This window comes from Erpetoichthys calabaricus, chromosome 5, assembly GCF_900747795.2.
Source record: "Erpetoichthys calabaricus chromosome 5, fErpCal1.3, whole genome shotgun sequence".
Taxonomy (NCBI): Eukaryota; Metazoa; Chordata; class Cladistia; order Polypteriformes; family Polypteridae; genus Erpetoichthys; species Erpetoichthys calabaricus.
The window spans coordinates 192,857,765-192,863,198 of record NC_041398.2 but is presented as its reverse complement, the minus strand read 5'-3'; the positions used below and the strand labels follow the sequence as shown (position 1 = coordinate 192,863,198).

Genomic DNA, 5,434 nt, shown 5'->3' with positions numbered 1-5,434 from the left:
GCAATGTGACATTTACTGTAAATCCATTGGATGTATTTGAATGTGTGTGATCCACACGTTTGATGTGATTGGCTCTAGTCGGCGACTCTACGGACAAAGTTCAGAAAGGAGAGAACCATTGGTTCAATTCTACGCATGTGATCTTGCTTGACAGAATTAGAATAAAGCAGCACACGCGAGATTTGCAAATCCGCCCTTCCTTTTTATCATTGGTTCCCCTAACTGCCAGTCTCTCCGTCCTCCAAACGCCACTTTTCTGTCTCGCAGTAGACATTCTGTCTCCGCCTTCTCACACTTTCTCTGTAATTTTCATTGGTCGCTTGTTCTCTTTTTGGTCTTCCTATTGGCCACGAATCCTGCCCCGTCTGCATCCATGAAAACAGAAGGTAGTTATCATTAAGAGGGAGGTTATTGTCTACAGCAGGTTGAAGGCGACCGACCCGGGTAAGCAAGGTTGTAGAAAATGTTCTTTGGTTACATTCTAATAGTGCTTGTAAATATGTGGCTATTATAGGCAAGCAACAATCTTCATGTACATGGTATCGAGATGTGCTTATCTAAGTGTGGCCCAGCCGATTGCTGTTGGGTTTATGTTAGTCAGCTGCAGTTTTAATTGTAGTCAGCGGTAAGGGCACTGAAACGCCGCATTTTTTCGGCATTTATTGAAATGGTTTATGTTGGTTTTTAACTGTATGTTTATCGAGACTTAGATCGGAAAGGCTGGTTTTCTGGTGCATATTATATGAGCTTGTGACTCCATGTAGATAAATACGAGTCGTACTTGTAACACTGCATCTATCCAAAAAGGAAAAGTGGGGAGAAAAAACTCAACTGATCAAGATTGATTTTCGATGAAATGTTTAAAAGATACTGGTTGACCTTTTATGTTTAGGTTTTATTTTAATTTGTAGCGCGAGACACTAGTGCTATTTCTGCTGTGTTGCGCTTCCATTTTTGTCTCCTCTCTCTATGAATCAGTGCTGTATTTCCGCGACTGTGGTGTGTCCTTTTAGTCCATCCACATCCTTTTGCAAGGTGTAGTCTGTCTGACTCATGCATTGTTTTGCTGACTAAACTCGCTCAATGAGTTCTTGTTAAATGAGCCGAGTTATGAGTCCCATTTTTTTGAACATACATTTTATTGAGAGTAAACGAATGACGTCTCAATCTCCCAAGCTGTGTACGAATTTGATCATTAAAGACGTTGTGGTATCCCATCTTTCATCTTGCCTATGAGTGTTGCCTGTAACTTACTCGTCTCTAAGTTTGAACTGAGTGTTAAAGATAGCGCAGAAAATATTCCATTGTCGGGTATTTTAAATATAATGGTATATTATCCCAACCTGTGTAATTTCTTAAAATATTTTTCTAAAGTCCCGTCGATCGATTTTTTTGAAGATCCATTACATTTCGGAGTCAGAATTTGCTGTCAGGACAGCCACGAAAGTATTAGGCACAAATCTGTTTCCTGGGGCAATTGCTCACGTAGGTTCAATTTAGAATCACTCATTTACCTAAAATTCTGTTTCTTGAGATGTGGTAGAAGAAGGAAAAAAGTACCCCCAGAAAACGTATTTGGTTCACACAGAGAGTGACCCAGTTGCTGTTCTTTTGCTAAGACATGTACATTTTTATTGATATATTAATGATGTGTTAACCTTTTCCCCTTTAGCATATTTTATGTTTTGGAATACGAGTGGTTTTTTTTTTGTTTTTTTTATTTTTTGACTTTATATAATGTTAGATTTCATTGATGCGCATTTCATGTCTTTATGATATCTTTTTTTATTTAAAGGGTCTTGATGCAGTTATGTAATCATCTTAACCAGTAGTGTTTTTGTATGATCTCATTGAAAGGCTTTCTGTGTATGAGTAAACCTGTGCCAGTTGTAGTCATTTTTCATTTGCAAAAATAGTCAGCAGTCTCGGTGTGATTAGCTAGTCAAAGCATAAAAACCATAATACTTAATACAGTGAAACTATATACAGCTGGGCAGCTGTGCAGATACATTTCTTGAGATTTTTATATTGTACAAATAAGTCATTGTTCCTGAGTGCTGTCTATTTTCATCTTTGCCTAGTTATCTTTCACCAGTTTGGTTTGCTTCTGCCATAATGCATCTTTTGATTGCCTAATGAGTCACTTCCGAGCTACGGACTCCCGTCTTGACAGGCACACTTGCTCATACTTTGGCACACAAAGCAATTTTTAAATGAGTGTCTCATCCACTGGTGTATTGAGAGTAGGCCTCTTGTAGACAAGTGTCTCCAGACAGAATAAAATATTACCTAAGCTAATATATTTTAAGTAGGAGTTAATAATGTAAGAAATACATGACTCCTGAGATGTTTGTTATAGATCAGGAAGGAAACGCATCTGAATTTTTTTAGCTTTAGCTTTTAGGTTATTATTTTTGCGCTATTTCTCTTCAGTGAATACATGTTATGGATTCCTTAAAATATTTTGCTTCTTAGCTTTACAGCAGCGAGTATAAACTAGCCATCTTGATTTAGCACCACATTGACCTTTGCAAAGCATTAACAGAAGTTTGGTTTTTCCTACATACTGTATATGTGAAAATGGGTTGTGATTTTGAATTTTTATGTCAAAGACACAAGAGACCAAGAGCAAAATCCAACAAAGTACTAACTTTACTCTGTGACATTATTAACCCAATGAGCAAGTGAATTGTACTTGTTTAGAGCTTCATTTTGGTAGACCTGCCAGAAATATCATTAGATGAGTGTCTCTCTCTGCTAGTTCAATGTGCCCATTTGATTTAATTTTAGAGTTGCAGAGGGTTGGAGCCTTTCCCAGTAACATTGTGTGCAAGGTAGAAACAAACTTACTCTCATATGGGGCTCATTCATGCACACTGTCATGCCTGGCCAGTTTTGTGTCAACATAAACTTTCCTTGAAAAATGCTTTCATTTAGCCCTCTAAAGATAATCGGGAATAATGGACAAGGGAAAAAAACCCAAGCTCAGATTCTACATGTATACAATTATTTTGTCTGTCATTGCCATATTTGAGATATTCTAGTCAGTGTGGTTTGTTATATAATCTCTCTGTAGGTTTCTTGATTCTAATTTGTTTGGTCACGTGCTTAAAAAACTGTGTAATGTATTCATTTAATTGAATTGCAAATGTGACCGAATTCCTTTTTCATTATTATGCATAGTTTTTATGCCTGAGTGGCCTTTCATTTATATTAACTTTGAATTTTTGAAACAGTTTTCGGACATTGTATTTTGATCTTTAGAAGCATGCCAGTTATTTCCTTTAAGGAAATTTTGCTCAATTTTGTGAAGTATCATGATACAAAAATATGCTGTAATTGAATTCTTAATTGAAAGTCCCTGTGCAATATTGCTAAATAATGATGTTGGCAGTTAAATTAATACATTTCTTATTATGGTACCATGTAAGCAAAGATAACTTTAAGAAAAGGGAAACTTTTGGGCATATGGTTTAGTTGGCATGAGCTGAATTTTTTTAATGTTATTTTTATTTTATTTTTTTTCATCTCTGGAGTTGTACTATTCTTCCTGTTTTCTGTTACGCTATGTTTCATTTTACTGTGCCTGTTTGCTGGAGTTAGTGTAATTATGTAGGATTACCATTATTTATAGCTTTAGAGCTTGTGGATATGTTAGGTTTTTTTCCTATAATGTGTGCTTATTTTCTGCCCTTGAGCGACATAGAAGTGAAGTACGAGTGTCACTATGACATTGATTCCAAAAAACAAAAAGACAGAGTATACAAGAGTGTGATAAAATACAGAACGTTTCTTTCCCAGTTGATAGATAAATTTTGTAGCTGCTTGATATATGAACCTTGGGTTGGAGCTCAGGAGTGGTCATTTGGAAGCAACCTGGAATGTTTCACAGAGTGCCATCTTGGCCTGGCTTTCAGATTGCAAGCATGGATCCAAAGAACATGATACACCTGGCAGGTGGCACTGAAGTTTCTTAGGTATATCTATCCTGCAAAATATCCTGAGATCAGTACCTACACTGTGTCCCACATCTGGCAAAGCTTGTACCTATTGCTTATGTATTGTGTGCATGCCAGGACTGTTGACGTTGTCTTCTGTTTGCTTTTGCTCTTAACCCTGTGCCTATCCTTGTATGCAACAACAACTTAGTGGTGCTGGACTTCCCTGAAACACCCCTATATATGTATCCATTACTGTCGTATGATTACATTTTAATCGTAGCATACTTAATCATGTGCAGTGTGTTCAGTGCTCTTATTAAAAAAAGAAAAAATCATGTGCAGTGTGTTCAGTGCTCTTATTAAAAAGAAAAATCTTATGTTTCTTTTTAATGGAAGAGTATACCATTTTGGGGAAAAAAAACACTGCTGTACACAGTTACTGAAACTCAGAGATTCATCTTGTGATGCACATTTTTATCTATAGCAGAAGAAACAAGATGTTCATCAGACATGAAAGAAGACCTCCTAGTGCTGGTTTGCTCATTGTATCAATAATGAAACATAGCATTGGTAAAGCAACTTGAAATGACTACCTCTTGTTACTCAACAATTAATTTTAATGTTTTTTTTGTGAGAAATTGCTAATGAACTTTATAAATAAAAACTTTTTATTAATTTGATCATAGGTTTTTATTTCATGCTTTTCTTTATGAATGTAAGATTAAAGCAACATTTATTATATTAAAGATTCTATCTTGAGTTTCTTTTAATAAAGATCATTTTATATCGTATCTTTATACTGTGCAATGTCCACAATATTAACATGCTTAACATGGACAGTACATAACAGTTGCCTACAATTAAACTGTTCAAAGAGTAATTGTTTTGTTTAAGGTCACATATTTAGATTAGTTTTTGGGTGTTCCCTTTGGCTTATAAAGATATCCATGGTGGGAGTGGAGAGGTAGTCACAAACTATTCAAGGGGTATATACACCCTTTCAGTTGAAATTCTTTGCATATTGGAAGATCAACAATCATTTAAATTTATCAAGATTTAAGACTTCGTGAAGTCTAATCTTTGGTGTGACAGACAACACAGAGCATGTTTTACTTTACCATTACTGAATACATTTAAGGTGGGTATACTTTTCTTTTACATATTAAAGTCTTTAAAATGACATACTGAATTGCTATGAATGAAACATAGCCAGAGTCTCCTCCAGCTGTTCTGTTATACGTTTGCATATTCAACTCATTTTTTATTAGCTAGGGGTGTTGAGGGAGAAGTTGCTCCAAATTGCAATGGTTTCACATAGTTGGTTTTGTTGTCATGCTGCTTAGTATAGGACCTGTACTTCAGAGTAGGTATTCCACCATAGTCTAATTTACCTGCATATATGAGGAGCAGCCTTGAAGCCCTAAGGATACAACTTGTGTTAGAGCTATAGTTAAGTTTGTAAAGCTTTTGCATTACTTTCTTGTGTTTGTTTG

The 5,434-nt window shown here is 35.8% G+C and overlaps 1 protein-coding gene across 2 annotated transcripts in view; it reads left to right on the top strand.

Moving 5' to 3' along the window:
* Positions 1 to 331: 331 nt before the first annotated feature.
* abhd17b (abhydrolase domain containing 17B, depalmitoylase) overlaps positions 332 to 5,434 on the top strand; it is a 45,530-nt gene continuing 40,427 nt past the window's right edge. Inside the window, exon 1 of one of the 2 annotated variants that reach the window (XM_028802339.2) lies at positions 332 to 444. The gene's annotated coding sequence lies outside the window, so the exon portion shown is untranslated. Of the gene's footprint in view, positions 454 to 5,434 lie in introns of both variants that reach the window. The other variant, XM_028802340.2, reaches the window with a different exon arrangement.